Raw genomic sequence first — 27298 nt, 5'->3', positions numbered from 1 at the left:
GTAATGGAAAATGTCATGCTCTGCTGATAGAGCAGCACAGGCAACAAGCTCCTTTAAAAACTAAAACCAGGTGTTACCACCAGATTTTAGGAAGAATAAGCCCTTCCCATATTAGTTTACAGAATCTGAGTGAATCATAAGAGTATTTTTCCAGAGAATCCCCATTTCCCCTGTTCTTTGGTCTACTCAAGCATCACAGAAGACCTCACTTCCCACAGAAGCTCGTTCCTTTCCAAAACCATCTGAAAAACAGAGATTGTGTTAATCAAAATGTTTTTATACAATTAGAATAGCTTCAACAACTAAAAGCAAGGCCGGGGTTTTGAATTACCTATCAATTCTTCCACAGACTTTGCAGATGTGTAGGTTTTTGTAGAAATCTTTCCTTCTTATAAACAAAAACTTCTTATAAAAAAGACTATTTTTGAGTGATAAAAATATCCTAACCAAAACTAGCTTTGCAATACCAAAGCTTCCCAGGACTATTGTCCTAGTCTTCAGGTTAGAGATTCAGCAGAGCAGATCCAACTTTGTTCAGAATTATACCTAGAATCATTATTATCGAGGTTGGAAAAGTCTTCTAAGATCACAGGGTCCAACCATTAACCCAGCACTACCAGACCCACCACTAAACCATGTCCCCTGTGCCATATCTGTTTCATTTGAACAGCTCCAGAGAGGGGAACTCCACCACTCCTTGGGCATGACAGCCCTTTCAGTGAAGAAATGTTTCCTAGTGTCCAGTGTGAACCTCCCCTGGAACACCTTGAGGCTGTTTCATCTCACCCCAGCACCTCGATGTGGTTTTTACATTGAGGGGCCCAAAAATGAGCACAGGATTTAAGGTGCAGCCTAATCTACAAAAAATTCACAGGTCTTGAAGGAGTCATGTTGGTTTATTCTCCTGTAAATTACAACAATATTGCATTAAACCAAACCCCAGCAGCCTCCAGGATCAATGTCCTGTCCCACCTCTGCCAAGGCACTCCAGCCCACCTGTATCAGTTGCCATCTTTCCACAAGCTGAACACCTGGAGATATTTCTCCCTCCCTGCTTATTCCCTCATCCTCATCTCTTGCAGAAATGCAAACTTCTGAATAATAAAGTTCATAATTTGTAGAAAGTGGTGACCATTACACACTGCCCCACACCAGCGACACAAGGCACTAACCTTCTCTCTGCAAACCGACCAGGAAACTGAGATGGTGCTGTGGGGAAAATGGGCAGAGACACAGAACAGGGCATTTGACAAAAACAGACTTCCATACAGCGAGTATCCACTTCAAAGCCCAAATTTAGTAGAATGACTGGTACTCCTTTTCCCATTTGTTTTGTTTTAATGATTCATGCGTGCAGTTTCATGAAGCAGCATCCAGTTTTTCCCTGAAGGCTCTTTTAAAAATAAGCCAGCAAGAAGGAAACCTCTGAACAGCTACCTAAAGTGAACCTCAGAGTCATCACAAGCACCAGACTAAGTTTTTCCCCTATATACTGGGGTGAGATCATAGAAGACAAAAGCTTTCCACCTTCCACACCACGTGCTGTGTGTTTAAAAGGAAAAAAAAGTAGTCTATGTTTTCAACACATTAAATTCATAATCAGACCACATGAAACAATTGTAAGTGTTCCTTCAGCCTAAATACACTTAATGCTTTTCACAAGAGAATTAAACTGTTGTGGCTTATCATAATGTAAAACCCAGTAGATCTGGTGGGGGTCCACAGACCTGCAACAGTTTGTGATATGCAAACAAGAAAGGAAAAAAAGCTCTTCCAGCTTGGGGGGCTGAACAGCTGGACATGTGCAAGCACAACTGTGAACCTAATGGCTGACCTTGCATTCTCCCACGGGCATTTGAGGATGTCCAAACACAAATGATGGATTTTACAAGGCAGACTGCTAAATGTCACATCCTTCGACAGCAAGGCTTAGCCCAACAAACCAACATCCCAACCCAGGGAGGCACAGGGTGGGGCTGGCTGGAGGAGGCACAGCCACTGTGGATTTATTGGTTTGCATTGCTCAATAGTGCTGAGAGGGCAGTGGATTGAAAACAGCACTATCCCCCCTCTGCTGAGGCTGGCACAGCTGCACATGGGAGCTGGACCCAGCTTTGGGCTCTCAGATCAAGGGGGATGTTGATCAAACCCTTCTGCGCTGGAGCCCGGACAAGAGCCCTTCATCAACCCCTTTCCATGGTGCTCCTACGATTCAACGTTCTCCTAGGAAGAAACAACAGCTGTTCAAAAAGTAAACCAAGGTTTTTCCTGGGCTGACAAACTATTCTGCAGTTTTCTTACCAGACTCATTTCAGGCTCTTCAAAGGCGCCTGCCCTGTAGCCAGCGTGCGGCCTGTGCCCTTGCGGAGGGGCCGGCCTGCTCCAGGATTTTATTGCCATAAAGTGATTGTTCATTTTTGAAGTGTTTTTTGTCACTCTAATTACAACTACCAGGGCTTTAACCAAACCAATAAAAGAACATTTAACAGCACTTTGGGGATGTTCATCGCTCTGCCCAAGCGTGACAATCTGGATGGTGCAGCTGTTGCCACAACACTTCACACTGCTGCAATCTCATTCAGGATGGCCTTTGTGGCTCCTTTGGGAGAGCTTATTCTAAATGTTGACTTTGCCAAGTCAGAATGGGATGATTTCTTCATCTGTATGTTTTGATTATGAACAACCCACTGAGTTGTTCATATCAGCAAGGGTTTAGAAGCTCCTCCATTATTGCTCAGTTTCACTAAAGTACATGAAGAGGAGATGCTTAAAAGCTTATCTTTTTTGGGGGTTTTGACTCAAATTCAGAGTTATAGATATCAAGAAAAAGTGGTTCAGGTCCCAGTCCCTCAAGATCGAGAAGCCAGGTTAGGTCCTTCCTACATGGTGGGAAAACCCTGCTAATGGTACATGAGCCCAAGAAAAAGAAAAATAATTTTTAAAAATCCATCTTCCACTTAACTAATTTCACCCATTCTTAAGAAAATACTTCTTTAAAAAATAAAAATTATTCAAATACACCTGCTTTCACTTTAAATTTTGTGAAGTAGGTGTTGCATTACAGGGCAGGATTCAGCAAGTTACCCCAAGTACATATGAAAGTCACATTGCTACATTTCCTCAAAGAAAAATGTGAGGCAAAAACTATTTTTTCCAAAATACATATAAAATAGGATATAAAACCATAAGAGACAGAGTCAAAAGCATGTATTTTGTGCATCTCATTGATTTCTAAATCTTGCAATCACAACACAACTTCCTCCACGGTTCACAACTTTTCACAGTTAGAACAGAGTTCTAACTGAGACACCACCAGAATTCACTGTGCTTTAAAAATCCATTTTTCACTTAGTCCCACTTGTAGCATCATTATTTATTTCTAGACATTGGACCTAAACTGAGTTTTTGGAAATGGATTTTAACATGATGAATTTGATATACATGGTGGGAAACAAAGGAGAAGGCAGCCAGGAGAAGGGCCAGGGCAGCAGGAGGTGCCCAGCAGCCTGTGCTGGGGGCAGGCTCAGCACTGCAGCACGCACCTTCCAAACGAGACCCAGATGGATTTCCTTCCCTGCTGTCCACCCAGGCTGAGAGGATGGGCCAGACTGTCAGAGAACAAATACACTTAAACATCTTGTTCCTACACAAAATTATACTGTGAACTACAATGTGCATGCTCAGGACAGACAGGAGTGAAACACCCACACGTGCCTCTGACAGATCTCATTATCCTCTTCCACCATTTATGGCATAAATGCATTTGTCAAGTGCTTTCTATACTGCTATGTCACACAAGCAAAAACGTCAGGAACTCACACTTTTTTTTTTTTTTTACCTGCCTCAGTAACAGGTGAGTTACAAGCCCTCAGGGCACTTCATTTCCAGGCTGTGGATAATAATGGTCCTTAATTGAGGTTTCTGGGTGCTACATACATATTACTAGATGTGCAAGAACTGCTACGGAAGAAATAACAATGCATTGTTATTTCTCTCCCAAAACACACGCCCCCACTCCACAGAAAAATTCCAGAGCTTCAAGATGATTCACTTCAATCACTGATCTCACTGAAAGCTTCAGCAACAGCTAAAATTACTCTATTGCCTTTTTCTTCAGGTTCAGAAGCACCCCGGTGAGCTCCGAGTGCTTCTGCACTTCTACGGTCAGACAGAGCAGCCCGACCCATCAAACCAGGACAAAGAAGTTTACAGAGAAATCAATTCTATGGGACTTATTGGTGTTTTCCCTTTATTCCTTCCCACTACCCCTCCACAGCTGAGATTTAAGTACCTAATGAGAGATCTTGGGATAGCCCCCAAGCTCTCTAACTTCAAATACCATGGACAGGTTTTGCTGAGCACTCCCATGTTAGTGTATTACATATCCAAGGAAAAAACGTGTCTGGAAAATTTCTCACTGGAAGTGAACCAGGCACAGGCATGGATGTGCTCTGCAAATGAGAGCCAGTTGGTGCCATACTGCAAATATGTTCAGTGCTCATTATAAAAGAGGGTCATTCCAGAGGAAATGAACCTGTGATTTCATCCATGTTTTACAGTTGATCTGGATATTTTCCTACCAACAAAAGTGTACTGGTCAGGAAACATCTTCCCTTGCTAAAGATTATGAATGGTTTTTGTTCAACAACAGAGACAGGAGGAAAAAAAAAGCCATAAACAAAGATACAACTGAAATTTTTGTGGTATTCAAAAGATATTAATAATTACCTGAAGCTGGAAGACAATCTTGCAATCAAGTCAAAACAAAGCAACTGATTCAGAAAAATCATTATTGATTTAAAAATGTAATTTCTTGTCTAGTTTGAGACAGAACTCCAGTGGGGGGTGGAGCTGGGACACACACAGATAAAAGTCACTGTAGCCCACCAGAAACTCAGGTTACTGCTGATTGAGTGCAGCATACCAAGAAGCCTCACCTCTAAATGAAGACCCCAGTGTGGGGTCTGCTGCTTGCAGGCAAAACAAAGACTCCCAAAGTGCTTTGTCTTACCCCAGTCCCCAGCACACAAGGTTTTCACACACTTGAGTGGGAGAATTCCGAGATGCATATTCACTGATTATCCGCTTCAAACATGTTTTTGCAAGGCAGGCTAACCCAACTCAAGCATCACATTTCTGGTGTAGATGATGAGGATGCCGGGTTTCAGAGCAGCCGAATCGGCATCACTTGTCAAGGCCATCAAAAAAGCCCTGAAGAATAACCACACAAATCAAAGTAAAATACTTTTGACAAAGAACAGATTTTTAAATGTTAATCTAAATAAAGATCTGATCTTTCCATTCATGTGGATATCTGCTAATTGCACTGCCAAAAAAAAATCTATAAACCTATTAATGAGCAGCCAACAACACATATTAGAAATAAAGTCTTCCTATTTTCTAAATTCATAGCTTCTAAAACAAACCACAGAGATAACTGCATGAAAAAATACTGAAAACCAAACCTGGCCAGAGGTTATTAAAAAAAAAAGAAGCTGATTTTTTTATCATGTTGGTTTTTCCATGTATAACTCAATTAGCATGGAAACCTGTATGAAAACCACATCCTGATGTTTGTTGGCTGCAAGAGCATAAAATCACTTATGCAGATCCCAAGGTGCTCTGGCCTGCAGAGTTGTCTGTCATTTATTTCCTAAGTGCATGGCATTCTGGCACAGCACAGGCTAGGGGTTTTTAAGACATCTGATTTACTTCAAGGGTACCTTGAAGAGTCAACTTAGCATGAAAACACATCCACATTTCATAAAGGTCATTCTAAAGTAACATCTGCTATTGATTCAGTCTGAAAACTCACAACTAATCACCATAAACAGTTACTTAAACAATCTGCTCTTCAGTAAAAATTACTCAAAAGGAGTAATCCCTTTTCATGCATAAAATAATTTTGTTATTCATCTCTTAATTACAGAAATATAGGGAGAAAAAGGACTTTGGTTGGAGAATTATGCTGGTGCCATCAATACAATCAGGGCAGAGTCCCTTAAGTAGAAGAACCATCATTTAACACTTGGAAAATTTCAGTTCAGGTAGGCAAGTTCAAGGCATTCGAGGGTGCCATGGTGAGACTTCCCCACCTCCTTTTCCAATTCCCCCAGGGAGGAGGAGGAGGAGGCATTTGAAGGCTCTATAAATCGCTTCCTTTTCAAGTTTGCAGTGACCGCTGCAGGACGGGAGGAACATTTACCGCAGTGAAACCTTCCCTGTGATCACAGGAGCGTTCATGCATTTAAAACACCTCCACCTGCTCTGCAGCTGAAGGTGTGAAAGCCTCTGAAGGGGCTCCGGGAGCGAGGTGTGAAGCTCCTGACAGGAGTTTTGCTGTGTTGAGCAGTTTTCAGTGCCACACTCGGGTCTCCAGGAGCCCCTGCTCTGCTCACTGTGCAGGGACAGGGAGATGTGGGCTGACCTTCGGGTAAAATCCCACAGCACCGTCCCTTTCATCACGGAATTCAGGCTGTGCTTTGTCCCAACAGGAAAAGGGCCTGCACTGTCGCCCATTTAATTGCCAAAGTCCCTCTCTAGTTCTGCACTTCCTAAGGAAAAGGAGCAGGGGGCTGGGGAAATAAGAGCTGTGATAATGTGAACAGGGATGTTTTCAGGCTGAAACTATTCAGGACATTTAGAGCTTTCCAAACAACCCCAAACCTTTTTCAACCTGATTTTCCCCATGGTTAAGCAACAGACACACACATTAATTAAAGCACTCATTTAACTCGGGTCAGAATTAGTTGAAGGCCTTCTGGTGCTCAGAGGAGAAAGAAAACTGGAAACCATCCTAAGCAGAGGAATTATTCAGTCATTGGATTTCTCGCTACCTGTTGCTTCCTGGGGATAACTGCTCAGAAACAGTCTGAGACTTACACATTTTGGCTCAATTCTGCAGTCAGTCCCCAAAACAGGCCAGGTGACTGCTTTTTCCTTCAGCCTCGGTGGTTCAGGAGATTGTCATAAGCACAGAGATCCTAACCCAGCAAACTCCTCCTGGCCACAGACCTGGCAGTGCCCTCCCAAAGCTCAACATGCACACAGCTCACCCAGGGCTTGGGACTTCATTATGCAGATATTTAACACCATTTGGTCTCTTCCCCCCCAGTTACAAACACCTATATATTCCAGTTCTTAATACAGTCCAGTCTGAAATATTTGGGACTATTTCATAATAAGACAGAGTACATGTGTATGCCTACCCACTGCATCTACAGAGTATTACATTAAAAAGAAAAAAGGGCAGCATAGAAGCAAGACCTTCTTGCTGAGTTTATCTCACTATTGAAATACACTTCTTATTCACCCTCCCAGGTGTGGATTTGCTACCATTTTTGAAACAGCCCGACTGAAGCACACCCTCTCGAGAGGGAAAAGCACATATTTATTATTTTTTTAATATGACTACACACACATATATGTTCACACATGTGCATTGCACATTATACACACCCCATTCAAAGGTAATTCTATGCAAGGAATCATGAGAGGAAGTAACTGCTATTTTAAAGGCAGAGAAATCAGTCCAGGCTAAGAAATGCTGTAACAGAGAAGGTATTTACAGCAGAAATGCTCATGGTGTCTACAAACATCAGTGTGAAAACTCAGTCTGGCACAATTGTTTATGTTTAAGTGCACAATAAACAATTGGCTTTACAAATTTTAGGTATGTGGAAACACATTAATATGTCTGCCAGAAAGATCCCAGGGACAGCCATAAACACTGTTGACATGATAAACTCAATTAGTTCAGTAAACAAATCACTGATATAGTCACTTAGAAAACCTTCAGAGGCACGTTATCAGGTTTTGAGTCACATATCCTACATTAACAAACAAAGATGTTTTTGCATGTAAAGATTCACACCCTCCTCTTTAACCCCACAGCTGCCTGGAACTCCTCTGCAGCAAATCCCATGCTCTTGGGACAACTTAATAATTAAGCCTGTGGAGCAGAGACAGCCCAGAGCCAGCTCAGTAAGCTGAACTTCACAGGAACATTCATTTAAATCGTTATTTCCAATCCCTGGTCCCAGCAGGAATCCTGCCTTTGGCTCTCTGCAGCAGGCGTCAGCTGCTGGGGCTCCTGGCTGTGGGTGAGCAGCCACTGCTGCTGTGCCTGCAGCCCCACGAGCCAGGGCATCATTCAGCTCCACTCAACTTGCTGAAGAGGGGAAAGACCCCATCACACCAAACTCTGCTGTCCAGTCCAGATTTTAACAAGAGTTGCACTCCAGGCACTGCTGCCAAATGGAAGATGCACCAGAGTTTGCTATTGCTGCTTTCAATAATCACAATAAAACTGTGGGAGCTTAGATAAATATGCCCTAATTCCGTCAAGTTTTTATTCACCTCAGTGATTTTAATCTTTTTTTCTTTTTAATTTTAAATACCAACACTGCTGATGAATTTCTCAGCAGAGCATCCTCTCTGGAGACCAGAGCAGGAGCTGCATGAGAGGCTTTGAGAGGTTTCTTGTGGTGTAGGAGGTTGGGCATCCCTGCTCCAGTGAAACAGAACCCATATGATCAGAGCCAAAGTACACACTCTCCAAGCCACAGCTCAGTGTCAATACAAAAATCTCTCCTTTTTTGTAAAAACCAGAATGGAATTTTATTAGGCCTAAACTACCTGTGTGAAATCCAGCCATCAGGAAGCAGAATTTAATCCTCTTCTCCCAGCAAGTGTAATAGTTGATGTTTTCCTTGGCAGTCAAGTCTATTTCAGAAACACACTAAGAAAACCACAGCTGGACAGAGGTGAAAAAGTGCATTTTCAGTGCAGATCCGCTGCATTAAGGATGAAGTTTGTTTTATCAAAATGGAAAAAACTTAGGCCATCTTCCACTTTTCAAAAAATTAAAAAACTTGATACAACAATTTTAGATTTAGTCATCAAGGAATCATTTCATTGATTCACAAGTAGCCCTGGAAGTTCAGACCTGGGAAGGCAAATGTTCTCCTGGTCCCAAAACACAGGTCCCCTCATACAGGAACCACCACACACTGACACTCAGTGCATCTCAGATTCCCAGATCCTGATTTACCAGAGGATGACTCTCCAAGTTAATTAATTCTAACTAAAGCAAGCATGCATCTTCACAGCTGAAGCCAAAATAAAATTCAGTTCAAAGTACCCCAGCACATCTCCTCTCAAGGTGGTGCTTTCTGAGGACATTTGTGCCCCTTCCCACAGCCACTCACTTCAGCCCTGGGAAAAATGGAAATTCCCACTGGGGAAAATGTATCCAAACTGGTAAAGAAATCACCCTTTCCCTAAGAAAATAAACCCACACAATCCAGCACAGGCAGACATGAAGTTGTAAGAATTTCACAGCAAGGGAGATGGGTTTGTGCATACACAGCCGGGGCCCGATGTCACCCAGGGCAGTTTCAGAACTTTTTTTTTTTTTTTTGCCTTGCTCAAGGCACACAATGAATATAACAACAATTAAAAAAAAATAAAACAACAGAAATATTTTTACTCCCTGGTTTAGACACTGGCTGCTAAAATGCATGCTTGTCTCAGTTCAGGGCATGGAAAGTTTGATTTTAACAGGAATTAATCTGTTTACCACAGACTGTATTAATTAAGAGTTTATTGCAGAACTGTATTCTGTGCTAGAAAAACAGCACCACACATTTATCAAATTTTAACCATGATTATTGTGTTTTATTGTTTCATAAACTTTCAAAATGTCATGTCATGATCTATTTCATCTCAGACTTTCCTTTCCATCTAGAAACCATTACATATGCTCCAAGGAGAGGCCAACCCAGCTGCACATGTATGTGCTGCAGGATCTTGTTTGCAATGAAAATTATCTGCAATTGATTCTCATGGAGACTAATCTTCACAGGCATTCTGTGAAGCCAGAGCTAAATAACAAACAGTGTTTGTAAAAACCATACATTTTCCTGCAGGCAAAAAGAAAAAAAAAATAAAGGGTGGGGGGAAATACAATTAGTGCACTAACAGCAATTCCAAGCTAATGAAATTCTGAGACATCAGCAAAGCTCCAGAGATGCCTTGCTGTAATTTCAGATGTTGGACCTTTGTGGAAGAGCCCAGCAGCCACAAAAAACACACCAAATTTTAGAAAAATACTTTACTGGCATCAAAGGCAAACCACATGGTATAGAGCAGAGACAGACAAGCCAAAGGGCACTGCTGGTGCTTCTGCCTCCATAAATAGTGCTGCTGGTCCAAATACCCTCCAAGGGATGTGATGAGCTCCAGTGTGCCAGAACGACAGTGGAGAACCATCATGAGTGGGCTGGCAGCACCACTGGAGATCTGACAACTCAAACTTATCCCTGTTCTTTCTTCCCTGCAACAGCAGCACTGAACTCCCAGCAACGTCTCTTTGCTTCCATAAATGAGCCCTCACAAGCTCCCCTCACCTACAGCAGTGGCCATGTGTGCACCAATCCTCCCTGCCAGTTTATTCCAGCATTCACATTCCCACATGGGAATTTAATTTACAGCCCCTCTGTGCTCACCCATCCCTCTTCTGCAGACTCAATTAATTCATCAGTTCAAACTCCGTGCGATAAGAGGAAGACGCCTGGGTGAGGTCTGGATCCTCTTTGAGCCCAATTACAAGGGTTCCATGTTCTCTGTCTTTCTGTAATGGTTTTCCACTGGGACAGGGGAGATACTTGGACAACAAAGGCTCAGCCTGTGGCCGCCTATGATTCCCGCAGGAGCTGCTGAACTGACTTGACCCAGCACTTAAAAGGCATCACGCTCCAGGCAAAGGCTTGCTTGGCTCAGCCCAACACAAGCTCCCCATCAAGAGACAGGGAAGGCCATCCCTACACTCCTGTAATCAGAGCTGAGCTGATATTAAAGAGCATTTTGGGGATGGAGGCCGGCTCTGGAGCAGGTCACCCCAGCACCCAGGAGGGGCAGCAAGAGCTGCAAAGGGACAGGGCTGAGCCTGAGCCACAAGAGCAGAGTGGGAGATGCAGGTTATGGATGCTGGGCTGACAGAGCCACTTCCTCCAGTACCACAGCCCTTCCCTGCTCTGCACACCAAGTGATTGACCACTGACCCCCAAAGGGGTCACAGATCAGCCTCTACTTGGCTCTCAGATATGAATATCTGCCCCTCCATCCCACCTGAGACAGGAGCCACTGTCTCAAAGTCTTCAGTGCCAAAAGGATCCAGCACAGAAACTGGCAAAACCAATTAAAACTCCATTTTCATCTCCCAAAGAGACCTCTGGCAAGGGAAGGCCTCACCATGCACACACAGAGCCAGGACAGTGCTTTAAGGGAAGAAGTAGCTGCAGGAGCTTGGTCTGCCTCTCCAGACATGTTCCAGACACAAGGAGAGCTCTGGGGCTGTACTGGCCCCTCTCAAGGAGCTTGTCCATTACAGCAGACTCAAAAGAATCACCAAACCCTACATAATTGATTTTACGCATATTCTGTAGATTTTATGCATATTTCCTATCTTTCCTGGCAGCAGAGTGGATACAAAAGGAATCAGGTCCAGGATTACTTGCTAAACAGATGGGAAAAGTCTGTCCCCTGCAAGAAAGTACCACTGAATAAAATTCAAAGCAGAAGTGCTAAACCTGTAACATCTAGGCCAGTATTGAGCACCAATGACTGGATCTCTGCCTCCCTCTGATCTTACAAAAACCAAACAAATGTCAAAAGCTTCCTATTTCCTCAGCATCAAATACACTACTTGATGCTCACAAAGTCCTTCCATCACATCTCCTTCGCACCATCACTTGCAATATTTTTATCCTGCCTTTTATAAAGCCTGGAGAGGTCAATATTACCTCATAAATTCTGAAACAATAGGGTTTACAAGCGCAAGAAACAATTTTTCCCCCCTTTTAAACTTTCCTAGTTGAAGAAGTTTGCTGGGATTTCTGCCAGGACCTGGTGGAAAGTTTTCACATCTGTGCTGTACAATTAAAATGTCAAAGCTGGAGATTAGTTAGGATATTTAGAGTAAATCTAAAGAAAAGCCACGCATTTTTAAGAGTAATTTTTTTCTGAATTATGCCAAGACTATCTCCTCATTCAGTGTGAGCCAATATTTCACGTACTGTTACAACTATTACCAGGATCTAGCCAGTTTTTAAAATCTTTTAGCCACTTCACCCCCTTCCCACCCCAGATTTCTTCCTCTGCCCCACCTGCAGCAATGCACAACACACAGTGCCATCCAACAGGTCACCAGCACACACCTTTGGCTTTGCTGGGTGAGAAATCTGGATTCAGGAGGTGAATTTACCTGCAGAAAATCTGGTCTCTGAGGGTCTGACATCAGCTGGAGAAGTGCATCTGTGTTACTCACACTTGAGTCACAGGGACCATGTTTCTTGAACTCTCAGTAACAATTTTAGATCAGAGCTATTGCCATGCAAAAAAAAACCAAGTTCAGCTGTTCAGTGCAGGAGGTTCTCACCCACATTTTGCAGCCCTGCACTGCAGTCTGCAGACTTGCAGCAGAATAATGCACTCAAAGCCAAATAAAGTAAATACTCAATTATGGGATGGGGGGAGAGGGTTGTTTTGTGGGTAGTATATTTGGGTTTTTTAAAATAAATAAATCAGTCAGGGACACCTTAGATCTCAGCAGGCTCATGGTTTCCACGGGGTGTCCTATGAGCTACAGAGGAGGTGCAAAGTTAGGTCACAGCAGCACCTCTGCTCCAGTGATGTGACTCAGTGACCTGCAGGGCCAGAAGAACAGAGCACAAGAACAGGCTGGGTTCCTGCAGGACCACTTGTTCATTCTGGCTGTGTTTGTATGAAGCAAGAGAAGGGGAGCGATGAACTCTAGCTCAAGAAAACTTTCCTTATGTCGATGTTTGAAATAAAACTTCTACATTTTTAAGTTAAATTTTTATCCAGTAACTCTGGGGGTGGGGGGGAACACAAAACAAACATCTATTTCACCTGAATTTCTACCAAATGCAATCAAACTATCTCCTCCTGAAAAATCAAATCATTGCTGTCCCCACACTGGGCAGGGACAACCAGTGACAGCCAGCACCACTGCAGCTCTTACAGAGGGTTCACAGGCTGCCTTGTCTCTGTGGGCACCACATCCCAAGCTCTCCAGGACACGTTGCTGTAGTTCAAATATAATCAAAATAATTTTAAAAATAAACTAATTTCTTACTGATGGGACTTGTTCGAGCCAATGCTGTATCTCATTTTCCCAGTACTTTGCCTCGGGCTGAGTAAATAATCACGAGTTTCACTCAGCCTAAGTGAAGGCCAGATTTGGACAGCAGCATCCTTACCAAGAACTAGAACTAATGGCTTTGCAATTCGATAATGTGAACCAGAGTAAGGAGGAAATAATTTTGGCAGAATTGAGCAGAACTGAAACTGAAAGGTCAATCTATTTCAGGAGAGGTACCACAACACTACAAAATCTACAGTTAAACCACCTGCAGGAAATATGATCATCTTCTGGATGATCTGTTGGGAACATTGGGCAAATCAATGCATACATGAGCCTAATAAAAATCTCTATGTCCTAATAAAAACCTTTCAATCATAATAAAGAAAAAAGAAATCTGTTAACAATAACCAAAATAATACTGACCAACAAAAACTAGAACCGGGATTGACTGCAACCCAAGGATTTAAAGTTACATTCCCTTTTAGAGCTGGTGTAGGAGGATATTTAAGGATATTCAATCTAAAATTACAACTGTCTTGTTGCATACAGCAGAGACACCAGGGATTCACTCAGCAGTGTAGGGTAAGGGCCCAGCAAGCAGGGGCTGCACTGAAGGCTGTGGGAGGAAGATGGGCTTGATGACTAAATTCATGTCCTCAAGAAGCCTGCTGCAAAAATATGTATTCCTGTCTAATTTAATTGTTATGGTTCCCTCCTGCTCTTCTGAGGGAGGATTCAAGAAAGGGCAGCAGAGCACTGAGCAAGAGAGGATGAGATGGAAGCAAGGCAGGAGCATGAGAGGGGCAGGTTCCCTTCCATGCACAGGTACATTGTTTGTGATGTTTGAATTTCAGGCTACATCAGCCATCTTTCCCCAAAAATCGTGTCTAACTCAATGTGAAAGACATTTATGATGGGGATTTGCCTCCTTTTGTTTTTAATTATTCATATGCAAATCATTTTGGGAGGGGGGAAGACCATGAAGGAAATGACATGTCAAGATACATAAACTGGTAAGGAAGACAAGCAAACCAAGGAGGGCTCCTCCAAGAATATCTGCAAACAAAGTCAGTTTGCTATTCTGAATTTCAGATGAATTATTCACAGATGAGAGCTGAAGAGTTGCATGTGAACAGGAATTAAGAGACTTAAATGATAACACATTAGTGATGTTGATATTCTAGGCTGGTCCCTAAGAAAGATGCAGATGGAGGATCATGGTAATCACTGATGTGTTTTTACCTGACTGAGCTGAAAGGAACAAGTTGTGGCTGCAGCTCTCCAGCTGATCAGAGCTGTGCTTGATGCTTGGCACTGGAAAGCTTCAGTTCAGTCCCATTTTATACCACTCAGACTCTAAACAGCAATTCAGTGTTGCTTAAAAAAAACTTTTTAAAGAAGGAAAACAAAGCCAAACCAGACAAAAACAACAACCTCCTCAAACATCAAGTAAAATTTAGCTCTTAAAGCTGCCAGGAAGGACCCTTCCCCTACTACAGTCCCACAGAGGTGTTCCAAACACAGACCTCCCCTTTCCCCTCTCTGGAAATGACAACCTCGATTAGGACTTGGCTGCACAAACCCGATGAAGCGAAACAAAAACATTTCACAGCCCACAGCATTCCTGGCTCCCCATCAAAATGCTGGCAGCTGGGAGAGGGAAATCAAACCCTCTGGTCCTGGGCTGAGCCTCTGTCCCTTCATCTTCCCTCTTCCAGCTTTTACACTTCAGGTTATCAGATAAGGACAAATTGCCTGTAACAGGCGTTGTTATTCAGCATCCCAGGTGCTATCAGGAATGTCCTAAGAGTGGAAACAACCTCAGTCAGTGGGCTGGATGAGAGGGATCCCTCTCCACCCCCCAGCTGAAGGTTGTATCTCAGCTGCCCCCACTCCTCAGGCTGTTGGTGGCTCCTTGGCAAGGGCACAGGCCCAAGCAGGAGAGATAAATGGCTCAGACCCAGGGCCCCATTTCACATTAGGCCAGGCTATTGCTAAATTCTACCAAGCACTGAGATCTAAAGGCAGAATTTGGCACCAACCCCACAAAAGCTGGGGCCCATCAGCAGCGACCTCAGCATCCCCCAGCTCCACCAACAGCCACCAGCTCGTGCTTTTCAGCGTGGCTGAGCAGCAGAACCATCAGCAGTCACTGCCCAGAGCAGGGAGATGCCTCTTCAAATCAGGGCTTGCTTGTAGGAATTTTGGGATTCCTCTCCTCTCGCATTCTGTAAGACCTAGCCAAGACAATGTTTCCTTCATCCATAAAGGTCTGCCTCCTCCCAGCCCCAAAAGAGGCATTCCATAAAAGCAAACAAACAAACAAACACCACAGGGAAAAAAAGCACTAAAGACAATAGTGCAGTCACAGAACTGAGCTGGAAAGACTCTTACAGACAGAAGCCAATTAGTGTCATTACTAATATTGTCCCCACTACCTGATGAATCTTTTCATCTCTAGGAATCATCTTTTTGTGATTGCATCCCGGTATGTCACCTACCATTCTCACACAACCCCATACTGGTGTCTCACCAGGGCCAGCAACCAGGCTCAGCCCCTGCTCCCCACCACTCCTCAACTGCACTGGAATACCTGCACAGCCTGTGTGTAAAAGCAATACTTTACACAAGAAAGGCACTAAAAATAACAGCCAAAAGAATGAGGACCCCTCAAAGGCATCCTGTGATTTAACACATTGAAGCTGGGCCACTTCACCCTTCTAGACAGGATTTCTCCTTAATGTCCACTTTTTTTAGACATTTCCCACGTTCACCAGTTACAGCATGGTCAAGCAGACATTCATTTCTAGGGCAGATGACTTAAAACCAACTTCAAAATCACACAAAATTGTGCCCCTGATCAGACCAAAAGCCATTACAACACCTCCTGCATCAAAGACTGCACAGAGATTTCTGCTACAGCCCCACATCTCCAACAACAAAATCATAAAGGGCTTCTCAAGAGGGCAGCCAGGCTGCCTCAGCCTGACATACCTGACACAAGCTCTCCCACACACACATGTGCATAAATATGTACACCCCTCTGCTTGTCTGCTTCACTCCAGTACGTATCAATCCCTGCCCTGCAGCTAAAAAGGCAAGGGGATTCTGATATTTTCAAGTCACCTGCACATTGCTCTCATTGCCCAGCTAACCAGCAATCCCAGCTCATTGAGAAGGAGTGAAGGGCACAAGGCTCTCCTCAGCCTCAGAGAGCACAGAGCTGCATGCCCCAGCCTGGAGCCCCACACATGCTGCCAAGACACCCCACAAGGCTCAGTGGACAGCCCCAGCCCACCCCTGAGCCAGGCTTTATGGACAGAAACCCCCAGACACCCCTGTGTGTGCCAGGAGCAGCACCTGCCCCCACTCACCTGCAAAGGCACCCGGCAGCTCTTGTTCTTCCAGAGAGTGTGTTCCAGACAGAGAGTGTGAACCAAAGAATGCTCCCCTCGGCTAAAACAGGGGAACAGTCCTATTGCCTTTTCTGTCCCCTCCCTAAGATACTCAGAACAGGGAGAGATATTCCTGATATCCTTCCTGGCTCCTCAGCAGCGAGGCAGAGGCCAGTTTTGGGGTCATTCCTGGGGGCAGAGGGGATGTGACTGAGGGAAGAATCTGCCAATACAGCTTCATTGTTAGGGTTTCAGCCTCTCAGTGCCTGAACAAATTACCTCAGGGAACCCAGGCAACAAGACTTTCTGTACAGTCACAGAACGGTTTGGGTTGGAAGGGAGCTTAAACCTCATCTCACTTAAAACTCACCTCACTCCAACCCCCAGCCATGGGCAGGGACACCTTCCACTCCCCCAGGCTGCTCCAAGCCCTGTCCAACCTGGCCTTGGACATTTCCAGGGATGGGACAGCCACAGCTCCTCTGGACACCCTCTGCCAGGGCCTCAGCATCCTCTCAGATGAGCTGTCACAAGTGACACAACTTCAGTGTGTGTGTGTTCCCTCTGCCCACAATGCACAGTTTTATAGCCAGGAAAAAGGAAACATTTTCAGCATTTGGTGGCAAAGGCCAATCTCCTCAGGGCATCAGTGCAAGGTTTGACATCACCAGTTCATTAGGGTGGCTCCACACAGGGTAGTTCCTGCTGGCAGCGAATTCCACCTCTGCAGAGGAGCTGGAATTCAGGCTAGTAATGGAATATAGACACACAGCAGTGGAACAGATGTAAGGAACCCCCACCTACAGCAAGAAAAACTTCCAAAATAAGGTATTAAATAATTTTAAAGCAAAACAGTTCAACAAACTGTTCGGTTCGACCAACACATAATTACCATCTTAAACCAAACCAGGATGAAGCCACCCAAATTCACCCACTGCCACCAGTGGAATCCCCTGGGGATAGCTCTCAGCACTGAGCTGGCAGCCAGGGCCAGTCTGGAGCAAAGAGGAGCTAAAACCTGTAATCAGCAAAGCCCAGAATAAACCCCAGTAAAAGAGGGTGGGCATTTAGTTACCACAGAGAAGGAATGTGTTTGTCACTTGCTGGTTTTCACTGCATTTGCTTTGCCACTTAACAAGCAGTAAATATAAATATTTATGGAATTATATATGGGAAGGAATATATATATATAGAGAGAGAGAGAGAGGGAGAGAGATGTATTTCTACAAAACTCCTTCTTCCTTATAAACACCACCATGGGGCTGAAGAGGAAAAAGATGTTCCCAGAAAAACGGGATGGAAATGTCCACTGACCTGACAGGGTGGGAGCAATGGAGAAGGGCGCTTCCAACTTCAGACTCCCTTGTTAATTCAGAAAGTAGCGGAGGTTTGGGTTTTCTTTTCTTGCTAAATCCCCAGTCCCTACTTTAACAAAACCCAGCCTCCTCTCCTCTGCTGTTTTCCTGTTTTGTTTTGTGTTTGTAAAAGCAGCCAAGCCTGGCTTTTATCAAAGGGCCTGAATGTGTCTTTGTGTCACTACAACCAAAGGGAACCAAAGCAGGGGGGTGGCTGTGCTGCTGCTGCTCCACACAGAGCAGACCTCGTGTGTCTGATCATCTCCAGCACAGCCGCCTGTCCCCGGCACCGGGGATGCTGCGAGGCACCGATGCACTCTGACCTCACTCCTGTGTGAAGAAATTGTTTAAAGACTGGGAACCTTGTCACTCTGAAAATGAAGCACAGCTCCTTGAAGTCTGGCTTAATTCACATTAAAGCAACCCTTGAAGAGCTCAAATACAGTGCTTTCATCCTTAAAGTCAACTGGTTTGCATAAGCTCCCAAGTGGAGTTGAATAGCACTTATTGGGGAATTTAACCATATCCATTTTAAAAACCTGCTTTTATACAGTCCTGATCTACAAAATTGATAGATTCAAAATATATACATATTTAAAAAAAAATAAAAAAGAAAAAAAAGGAAAAAAAAAGAAAAGGAAAGCATGTGGAAGGTTCAGAGCACCACTGCCCTCCCCCAGCACCCCCTGCCCAGGATGAGGGATGGGGCAGACTCACATGCAGTGATCACCCCAGTAATGAGGTGGACAAGCTGGACAAGCTCTGGTTTGGAATGCAAAGTTTAGGGGAAAAATTGAAAGAAGCAAATGAACACAAGGAATCCCTGCACCCATGGCACAGATAAGCAACACTCCACACCAACAGCACCCAATCCTCCAGCAACAGCGTGCTTCCCATCTAATCCAATAAATAACCAGCAGCCTTCAGGCAAGCTACCAGCAGCTGCCAGTAGCCAAAAAGCCAGGATTTCTTCTAAGAAATGGGAACATACATTCCCAATTCCCTATCACGGCCCATTTTTGCCATCAGCCATGCCCTCGAGTCCCTCTGGGATGGCGTGTTAGTCTCTTGACAGGGCTTCTGCGCAACACGGTTGAACATATTTAAATGTTTGCACAATAGGGCCCCAGAAGCATCATTATTTGGTACTAGTTACTGCCAAGACTTCCCAAAATATGAAGCAGATCATATCAATACCAACTGTTCTCATCCTCCAGACAGATCTGCTGGGGGAAAAGAAAAAAAAAAGAAAAAGAAAAATCTGTTCAACATCTCCTCCAAGTTCTTCAGTGTCTCTGAGCAGTGAAGCAGCACAAACCTGCTCGATCCTCCTGCACCGAGTGCGCTGGAATAGCACGAACGGGGACAGCTCAGAGACTGCACAAAATGGGGAGAAAACCCAGACAAAGGCGAGCCAGAAAGAAACATTTCCAGATGTACTGCTCTGACAGATCTCATCTCTACTAGCATTTTTTTCGAAGTCTGACCACAAACACACAGATGGTCGGGAACATCGAACCTATTTAATTTTTCTTTGTGAATACTTCTCTCTCCAACATGTCACCCTTGCTGAGAAGCCACCCAAGAGCCTGGGACATGAGGGGTAAAATTTTTATGTGGTGCACAAAATTTAATATGTCCACTCAGGGGCTCATGGCCTCTCTCTGTTGCTTGTACAGCCAACATCCACAGTTGTGCCACTGGGAGCCAGAAACAAAGGCAGAAATGTGGGATTTCTTGCAATGTACAGGAAACATTACACATGGGCTGGAGCCCAGTCCACCAGTGGAGTTACCTTGACATAAATGGTCCCAGTAAACTTGCACTGAAGGGAACCTTCAGATGAACCAAGTCCTAAAGTCAGTGGCTCTTACCATAGGGTTACTCAAGTGGGTTAAAAAGTAATTTGTGTCACACAACCAGCCTCAGGTAAAGACTGGCTTTTCTTGGCCTTCATGTCTTGCCATGATTGCAATCATTGTGAAAAAATAAAACATCAAGGGCAGCTCCCATTCAGCAGAAGCCAAGTTCTTTTAATGCCTTCAATATGTAATTACATAAATAGACCCAATTTAAAAGTGAGCCAGAAACATGAACAACAGCTTCAACTTCAACCAACACAGCCCCACAACCCTATCCCAACCAAGATTCTGTATGGCATACAACATGAATGTGAGGTCTTTCACAAACACATCCCTACCTCAAATTTGTGGAAAAAAAAGTGAATTCCTGACACCAAATCAGCATTCAAGGCAGTGGTGGGGCTCTCCAGAGCCCTCTTCTGTCAGTCCTCTGGCTACACTCAATTCCTCCAGCACATGCAGCTTTTTCTCCTTCTTGCCCCAAATGGTCACATTTTAAAAAGCAAACGAGCACATGCAGGGGGGCATTGGGGATCTGTCATTCCTGCAGTTCCAGCAGCTCTGTGCCTCGTTCCTACACAAGGCCGTGAGCTTGCTCCATCTGCCACAGGGATGAAACCCAAGAAGCACATTGTGCTGCACAGCCTGCCAAAGCCGCGTGTTCAGGGGCATCTTGGCACAAGCACCTCTTCTGCCACATGATGAAACAGACTGATGCTGACAACAAGGAACAGGTGGAGGCTTGATTAGGCCGTTAACCACGTGAGTGCATCCTGTAAACTGCATTAAGCCAAGTGCTCATACCCACCAGTCCATTCTGGGGTGGGAAGGCACAGCCTGCAGAGACCATTGCTCCCCCCAGGCTGGGTGCTGAGTGGGATTACCCTGGGCTCATGCTGGGAAGTGATGAGAATTGTTGCCTCCTGGGTCCAATTTAGAAAAGCAGAAAGCAATCCAGCCTTTTTACAGTCTAGTTTCTCATGGTAGGACAGGTGCAATGCAAAAAAGATCAGCAACTGAATCTGTGTCCTTGTGCTGCTTCTCCTGCAGTGCATCTCCACGAGGACCTGCCACTCACACTGGTGTACCTTGAGTTCATTTGATGGTTCCTGCACCTGCTCCAGCCAGGATGCCACCACGTGCATCCCTGCCACCCCACCCAGACCCCCTTGGCCAAGGGACCCAGGGACACCACTGCAGCAATGCTGTTTCCAGATTCCTCACAACCACGGACAGGCAAACCTGTGGCCAAATTCTTCACTCTGGCTGCTTTGAAAATAGCTATTAATTGATTTTCTACAGCCAGCCTGGCTTCATGAAAAACTGGCTTTGTGAAAAGCGAGGTGCAGGAGTATCCCATCACACAATGTCAGAACTGCCTCTCCCTTAGCACATGTGGGGACAAACCTGCTGGTTTGTCACAGCGCGTTCCCATGGAGCAAGGTCTGGGTGCTCTGTGTATCAGACTTGATCTAGACAGACAGCTACTGCAATAAAGGTAACAGAACATAACAGACAACAGTCTCCTGATCTCTGTTTTCTGTCTGAAATAACACCTGGAGTCTTAAGTGTGATCACAACTGGTATAATCAGCTCTTGGCTTGTGTTGGGTTGGGTGGTAGTGGAAGGGAAAGGGATCCACGCTTGTGGCTGGTATTTGGATTCACACCCTGGTCTCTGTAATCCAGGCAAGCCACACTTCTCAGTGAGCAACTGTTGCAACATAATTACTTGGTTATAATCCTGTTAGGACTCTCAGCTACAGCCAACTATGGGTATCACTCTCCAGTCCACCTTCCTCTCTCCCATGATAATGTGGTGGTCAAAGCACAAGCAAATTTGCAATGTGAAGACACCGCTGTTCAGGGACTGGAGCTCAGAACACTTTTCTTCAAGAAAACTTTATTTAACAAGTGCTGAAAGGGACTGTCTAACCCAGAAATCTGTAAAATAACCAAAAAAAGCTACTGATAGATTTGCTCATGTTTTGACCCCAGCTGGCAACTAAGTACCACTCAGCTCTTGGCTGCTCCAGCCTTTATTAGAGTGTCAGGAGTGACAGAATTATATTTGGATCCTTTAAAGGGCAGTACACCTACAGCCCCTGCAGTCAACAAAGTCGATCAAATGACCATGTCTTGGAGCAATGAAACAGGAGCAAACAAAGAGCATTGGGGAAGAGAAGTGTTTCTGGTCATGGCAATCAGGAGTCACCAGTTTTATGGATAGTTTAGGATATCTCAGGTGGGAATCCAAGGGAAGAAGCTGGTGAGGCAGATGGGGCTATTTGTCCAGTCTTTGTCTGAGCTGGCACTCCCTGAAAGAGGCCAGAGGGAAGGTTAATTAATGGTACCTGTTGATGGATGACGTGGCACCCACCCAGGGCAGCAAGAGCAGATTAAAAACTTTCTTACAACTTCTCTGCTCGAGGTTTTGGTTGCTGTCACCTACACACCCCCAGCCACAGGCACAGGTGACGGTGCTTCTTGTGCAGAGAGTATTTGTGCTATGTCAGTAAGAAATGTCAGCCTGGAGCTTCTTGTCCCAAAGAAATAAGGTGGCTTCAGGAGTACGTCAGTGGTAGCTCACTGTCCCAAAATCATTTCTGCGCTAGGACCTGCTTCTATCAACTCTGCATGACTGAAAAATTCAACCTAAGGCCTGCTGGGGTGAGATACATTCTCACCCTGTCACACCCAGGGTGGACAGGAGATGACAGCACTGCTGAGGAGGGATGGAGGTACAGGAGGTACCACGCCAGCACTGTCTGTTTTCAGTAATCAGGTCTCCACAGCCAAGTGACTGCTGTCTTCAGGGACATTGATCCATCATTTGAACAAGAAAGAGGAAGAAAACAACTGGAAACTAATGGGAACTTCCCAGGTGAGTCAGTCCATGAACACTGAACCTGCTCCTCTCTGGAAAGGCAGCACTGAAGGGGTTGGCAGCAAAAAATATGTGCCTGGATAAATGACTTCATATGTCGAGACAAAGATAAAGTTACACAGAGACTCTTGCAGAGGACGTGGTCATCAGGTTTATTTTTGTAGTTTTCATTACACTCAAAATAACTTTGGCAGACTTAGAAAAAATAAATTTTCAAAGCCTTCTCCTATTGATGTCACCAGTTTTAATTATTTTTTGCTGAAGTGGTCTAAAGGCAAATGCTGCTGGGATGGGCTGGTTCCTGGTGTACTGTTCCAGGCCTCTGTGTTCAAATGCTGGGGTTGCACCAAACACCACCAGGATAAATCCTGCCTCAGCCTCACTGGAAGATGCCTCTAGCCCATTTCCCTGTGACAGTGGTTTTGAGGCCAGACTGACTTTTAGCTCGTGCTCTGCCTCGGTGTTAGAGGCGCCGTCAGCTCTGGGAATAACACTGGTTCTGTGCTATTTCCTGCCTCAGAAAGTCCTGACCACATCCAGCATTTAAAGTCACCTCGGTAGGACGTTAAATGTCACTGCTGGCTGACACAGCAGCTGATCTGGGAGATGCTGTGTGGATGGGTGTGGAACAGAGGACGTGCCCTCCCTCACACTCCAGCACACAGGGGAGCTCAGCTTGAGAGCATCCCCAAATTCCCGGACTCAAACCTTCCCTTTGCTGCACACCTGGCTGTTGCCTCCTGCTCCCACCACCACAAGCTCCTTGCAGGGGTGTGGAGCAGTGCCAAAATAGTGAGCAGAGCCCCCCTGACACTCCCATGACACACCTGGCTGCTGCTACCACCCCAACAACCCCCCCAGGACACACAGAAACCCAGAGGACCACCAGAAAGTCATTCCTCTTTCCAGAGGGACTTTGGGCTCCTTTCCCCATTGCTGGCTGGCACCCACATGGCTGGGAGGAGATGCCAAACCAAGCAAGACTCCCTCTCCTCCATTTATTTGCAACCACTCAAGAAAACAACCCCCTGACTTAAAGGTTTCCATCAATAAAGAACCCTGAAGCCAAAGCTTTGAGGTCCCAAGGATGAGGTGGGGACCCATCACTCTGTGGCAGCTGCTTCCCAGCACCTTCCAGTAAGATGATGGAGGGTGTGAGGGCCCATCCCAGGTAGCTCCTGGGAGAAGGAACGGGCAGCTCCTGCACATGTGGTGTGCAGACACGGCTCCAGATGTCCCTGGGGCCTTCCACAAATATCCAAAAGGGACTGGGGAATGGTCGCCAGGAAGGAGCTGATGGAAGGTAGCCAGCAGTCATTTCTATGCTCAAAGAGCATTTTTCCAAAAGTTGCTAAGGTCTGCAGATTGGATTTTTGAAGGAGTAAGATTTGAAAACACGTGAAACAGAAAGAAAGTGCCTGCATTTAAATGGCACCATTTGTCAAAAGTCCTTCCCAGCCAGTTGTTCTTTGTTATTTAGATGCTTTAACACTTGGCTTCTGGCTCGTTTTTTAAAATCCTGGCACAGCCTTTTCTGTGCAGGAGAGAATTCTGATTGCATTTGTAAAAAAAAAACCAAAAAAAAACCAAAAAAAAAACCAAAAAAAATCCTGTTTATACTAATCCATAATTCCAATGTCCCAGCCTCCTGTGGGCAAAGGCAGATGGAGAAAGCAAACCCTGCTGAAGCAAAGTGACTGGCAGGGGACAGAAAACAGAGGCAAAGGGGGATTCAGAAGACATTTTAGAACTTAAAGATTTTGTAAACCTCTTTGTCTCATTTTATATCATAGAAATTACAGAAAAATATTGAGTTTTCATGTCTTCAGTAGGCAGAAAAGGGTATCTTGAGGTGAGTGTAAGGAATACCTCAGAGGTTTAAGGTCAGTAGACGCAAAGCAACTCAGAAAAGCAGAGAACACTGCTAATTAAAGATAAAAAAATTAATACTTGCTTATATTTTATATTTTTCAGTATCTATTGAATTACCCTGAAGGACTCAGAAATGTGGCACTACAGGCCCAGACCCTGAAGATGCAATAACAGAGCTGCTGTCGCAGCAGAGCACAAAACAAAGAGCCAGAATTAGCAGAGCTGGGTGCATCCCATTTGGCCTCCTGGAAAACATCTGCCATTTGTCAGGACTACAAAGCCTCTCCCCCTTGATCTCCAGCAATTAGGGAAATTCTGTTGTGCTAATTACCTGGGGAGACAACACAGGGAGAAGGCAGATAGCGAGTGACATTTGAAGGCAACATTTACACCAGTAAAAACCAGGCAGATATTTCAAGTTACTGGAAATCACAAAAAGTGCCACAACCTACCTCCCAGGACAAGCTGGAGAACGCTGATCCCTGGGTATAAATTTAGGGTAAATATTTTAAAAGTAATAATAAAAAAAGAGTTAAATTTTATAAATAATCTAAGCAAGAGAGCCTCTGGAGCTGCTGAGTCTGCAGAGGTAGAGAGGGTTTGCCATGCTCAGCTTCCCCCAGTACACATGGTTTGAATTGCTGAGAAATGGAGCAATCCGCCGTCCTGCCGGCTGCAGCACCACTGCACTCCTGCTGCTGCCAAGCCATTATTGGGAAATATTTGTCACATATTAGCTGGAACATCAGATTACTACACTGAACATTTAACGCTGTTTTGTAATATATCCATACGTTCAAAAGCATATGACACCGTCTCAGCATGAATTCAAGATTAAAACAGGGATATGCATCATCCAGCGGCCAGGAAATTTGGAGTTAAGGCTCCAGAGGTACTGTTAAAATAAAAAAGGCACATGGAAACACAATGCATACGTAGAAATACGCAGTGCAAGGGCAGCCAACAGAGCTGGAGCTTTTCACACCCTTAGTCCACAATTCAGCAAGGACCAGCTGCTGGGCAAAGCACGCTCTGTGGACTGGGGCTGGTTTAAGCCTTTTTTTACTGTATTTAAGGAAACATTTGCTCTCAGGCTCTAGTGTGGTACATCCAGCACCTTGAACCTCGAGGGACCTGTTCTCACAGAGCTTGAAGACTTTTGGCACAGCAAATACCACCTTTAACAAGAGCCTTTTGCACCTGAGGCTTTAAAACACTGTTAAAATTACAAAGTAGGAAGAATAAAAAATAATCCTCAAAAAACCATATATATGAGAAGGCAGCCAGAGCCCACACAACTGATAAACAAATTGTTTACCAGTGTGAAGTTTTAGTCTTGCCTTCCAGCCACCTCCCAGTGCTCATCAGCTGAAATGCCAGCATCCCCGCACCTGCTGCGCTTCATCCTGCAGCAAAGGCTTTGTGAGGATCCCACCAGAGAAAGAGGCTGAACACAAGGGGACGAGGGGCCTCTCTGCAAAGTGTTACAGGCCTGGCTTAGGGAATGACAATAGCACAAGTATTAAGCTGCTGTTTCCCTGTGAGACAACATATGGGGACAGCCTGTCCTGGCGCCCGCAGCGTCCAACCGCTGCCACCCCGTCCCAAATAGCTGAGGGGACTCGAAGGCCATGTTCGTCCCCAGAGTGGGGTCACCAGGCTGTCACAGCGTTCCCGAGCCTGACCCACACTCAGTCCAGCTGCCTCAACTCCCCAAGGATGCTCTCCTCTCCCTCAGCCACAAAAATGCCCGAACCACAAAGGACTCAAAGTGACACAAAGTTGTTGTCATCCTCCCCCGCATCGCCTTGGTTGAATGAATAAAGCAAAACTCAAAGCAGCACACAGATGCTCAGAGCAACTGCAGAAGCAACTTTTTGAAGCATGCTCAGCATTAGAGACAGAAATGTTATTTTCCAAGCTTTTAAAAATATATTCTTTTAATTATCTTTTTTTTTTCCAAATTGTTATTACTTCCAAGGTCAGGTTGCATAGGGCTCTGAGAAACCTGACCTAGCTGGAGATGTCCCTGACTGCTGCAGGGCAGCTGGACTAGATGATTTCAGAGGAATCCTTCTTTGATTTCTTGTGCCGATCGCGATCTCTCCGTGGCCCTGCCGAAACCGCCGGGCCCCCTCTGCCGGCCGCCGGCCCCTCGGAGCCGCAAAATCCCCGAGGGTCCCGCTCCAGAAACCAACCCAGCTGTGCCCTGCGGCCACATAGGTGACTTCCTACGGACCACAAAGCACAAAATGGGTCAGTTCGGGGGTTTTTCTGGGAGGGAAGGGTGTTTGGCTTTTGTGTGTGTTTTACAAGCAGTGATACATGATTTATCTAGTCGGAATAACTTGACCCTCATTTAACTTTTAAGTGGATCGTTGTCATCTTGTTCCAAACTGCTTTGGATGTGTAGCAAGTCAATTGTATCAAAACAGTGCCCTAAAAACAACCCCCACCCCCTCAAATCCAAACAAACCCCAAATTGACTCACTTTTAGGAAACCCCAAACTCACCTCTAGGAAAAATGGAGCTTGTTTAAAAGGAGCCCAGCTGGCAAGGCCAGCTCTGAGCATGTATTTGCTCCTGCACTGCCCAGGGGTGGGTGTGCGGGGCAGCCGGTCCCGAGTTTCCAGAGAGGCACCAAGGGAGGGACCACGCCTGCATGGCAGCACAGACAGAATCCTCATCCCCGGCTCTCCCTCCCCAGCTTGCTTTAAATCCACTCGTAATAAGGAATCCTTAAGCTTGGCAGCGTTATTG

This window comes from Poecile atricapillus, chromosome 13 (genome assembly GCF_030490865.1).
Source record: "Poecile atricapillus isolate bPoeAtr1 chromosome 13, bPoeAtr1.hap1, whole genome shotgun sequence".
NCBI lineage: Eukaryota > Metazoa > Chordata > Aves > Passeriformes > Paridae > Poecile > Poecile atricapillus.
This window is presented reverse-complemented; position numbering follows the sequence as displayed.